The following is a 2,872-nucleotide window of genomic DNA, read 5'->3' on the forward strand; positions in this document are numbered from 1 at the left end:
TATCTTGTAAACCAGGTGATCATGGCTAAAGACGATCTTCCAGTCGAAAATGTTTTTACTGATGAGTCAGAAGATGATGAAGACTTTACATCTACAATAATTCATCCGAGAGTGACTGATACTACTATCAAGTTTGATAATTCCCTCTATCATATGCTCAAACAAGAGGGATACTTTCGGAATGCAGTTGATGATGATCCTCACCAATATATAACAAACTTTTTGGATGTGTGCTCTCAGCATATCCAACGGGTTGTGACTCAAGAAGCGGTCCGGTTGAAACTCTTCAAATATTCATTAGCCGGAGAAGCGAGAAAATTGTTCACAAAGCTGCCCCGAAACTCTATTGCTACATGGGAAGAGATGGTCAAAGTGTTTCTCAATAAGTGGTACCCCCCGAGTAAAAGAGCAGAAATTCGTGATCAGATTTACGAGTTCAAACAACGTAATGGGGAACAACTTTTTGAAGCTTGGGAGAGGTACAAAGAATATTTGGATAGGAGTCCAAACCACGATTTTCCAGATCAGATTTTGAAGGAGAAGTTCTACAGAGGGTTAGATCCTATGACCCAAGCGATAGCCAATAATGCTGCCAGCGGGTGTTTCATGAATAAGTCCTATGCTAATATTACTGATATACTTAATCGATTGACTACACACAGTCAAGCATAGCATTCAAGTAATTCTGATGGGCTATCACTTGGAACACCGTTGATTTAAAATATTGTGAAAGATAGCCAGGAAACACAGCAGACGTTAGCACAATTAGCCACTAGTCTTTCTTTACTAATAAAGAGGCTCGATGAGAGGGAATCAAGAAGGTAAACGTATGTGAAGATATCTCGAGCACGCCACCCGGAATGTACCAAGTCCCGAGAGGGTCCATATCGAGGGCCCCCTCCCTCCATTGAGAATGTTCAATACGATTACGTAGCGAAAGGGGATATTCACGGGGCCAATTCGGAGATATTGGAGACCTCGACAAGGGCAGGTGCATATAACAACAACCAGGGAACTACAACAACAACTAACGGAACTACAATAATAATTGTGGTGGAGTGAACCAAGGTAGATACAACAACAACAATGGTAACTTCGGGAACAGAAGTTCCAACCCTTACATCCCACCAAAAGGGCAGTCTAATGAGCAAGGTAGTTCGAGGTTGGAGTCAATGCTTGAAAAAGTGTTGGCAAGTCAAACAAACACTGAAAAGACATTATCTGGGCTATCAGGGACAGTGGTTTCTCATTCAGGAGCTATTCAGAACCTTGAACAAGGATGCGTGATCTGTCTAGAGAACAACATCCTACTAGAAAAGGTGGGCTTCCTAGTTACACTATTCCAAACACGAAGAATGGTGGTGGCGTGGAGCGGACTTTTGCTATTAGCACTAAGAGTGGTAAAATACTTCAGGGTGCTAACAAGAAGGTTGTTGATGGATCCAATTATTGAGAAAGAAGAGGTGCACTCTGATGTGCCTATCGTTGATGATAAGGTCTATGGTGAAGAAAAAGTTGTTGATACTCCCGAGGTTGTCACATGCAAGCAAACACATGATAAAAGGGGCTCTTCGCCCTTTGACTCAGATGTACAAAGCAAAGCCTCCCTTTCAGAGGTTGGCAAAAAAGAATGATGATGCTAAGTGTCAGAAGTTCTATGATCAGTTGAAGCAGTTAACATTGAATTTTCCATTCTTAGATGCTGTCAAAGAGATGCTCGAATTTGCTAAGTTTGTGAAAGACCTGCTTATGAAGAAAAGATACATTCGAACATGAGACAGTGAATTTAACTCATCATGTGAGTTCGATTGTCGTTTCCACCACAATTCGAGAAGAAGGGAGATCATTGGGCGTTTAACATTCCGTGTAATATTGGGCGTCATGCATTCAAATGATGGTCTGTGTGATAATGGGTCAAGTATCAACTTGATGCCCCTTGTTATTTTCAAACAATCTGGATTGGGGACCCTAGACCGACTTCTATGTGATTACAGATGGGGGACAGATGTATCAAGAAGCTAGTTGGGGTTATAGATGATGTGTTGGTACAAGTGGGTAAGTTCATGTTGCCCGCTGATTTTGTTATTGTGGATTGTACGGTTGATAGAGATATTCCCATAATCTTGGGAAGACCCTTCCTTGCTACGGGCAGTGCGCTTATGGACTTTGAAAAGAATGAAATCAAGTTCCGAGTGAATGATGAAGAAGTGACTTTCCAAGCAAGCAAAGGGATGTGCTTTCCAAGTCTTGTGAGAGTATTTGAGTCGATTCATTTATAGGATAGATGATGTTGTCGAACATAAAATGGAAAAAGAAAGTCTGGGAGAAGCTCTTGCTACGGTTCTGGTGAACTTTGATGCTAATGATATGGCGGGCTACGTGGAAACTATGAATGTGCTTGAGGGTCTAGGTTCTTACACTTACCACCCAAGAAAGCTTGATCTTGACCTTGTAAATAGAACTACTCCACCAGCTAAGCCTTCTATTGTTGAGCCATCAAAGCTTGAGCTTAAGCAGCTCCCATCACACTTGAGATATGAGTTCCTTGTTCCAAAACAAGATATTTCTAGTGATCATTTCGACGTGCGGGCGAGGAACAGATAGAGCATCTAGTGGAGATTTTACGTGAGTACAGATGTGCTATTCGTTAGACCATAACAGACATTTGGGGCATTCCTTCTGGTATTTGTGAGCATAAAATTCACCTAGATGAGGACACCAAGCTGAGTGTTGAACATCAGCGAAGATTGAATCAGAACATGCAAAAGGTCGTGAAAAAGTAGATCATAAAATGGTTAGACGCTAGGGTAGTGTATCCGATTGCAGACAGCAGTGGGTGAGTCCTATTCAATATGCTCCCAAGAAAGGAGGT

The 2,872-nt window shown here is 41.8% G+C and overlaps 1 non-coding gene across 1 annotated transcript; it reads right to left on the minus strand.

Annotated features, from left to right (window-relative positions):
• Positions 1-412: 412 nt before the first annotated feature.
• LOC132051320 (small nucleolar RNA R71) lies at positions 413-518 on the minus strand. The gene has a single exon (XR_009413691.1). It is a non-coding gene; the product is annotated as a small nucleolar RNA R71 (small nucleolar RNA).
• Between the last annotated feature and the right edge of the window lie 2,354 nt (positions 519-2,872).

The sequence above is a fragment of the Lycium ferocissimum genome, chromosome 3 (genome assembly GCF_029784015.1).
Source record: "Lycium ferocissimum isolate CSIRO_LF1 chromosome 3, AGI_CSIRO_Lferr_CH_V1, whole genome shotgun sequence".
NCBI lineage: Eukaryota > Viridiplantae > Streptophyta > Magnoliopsida > Solanales > Solanaceae > Lycium > Lycium ferocissimum.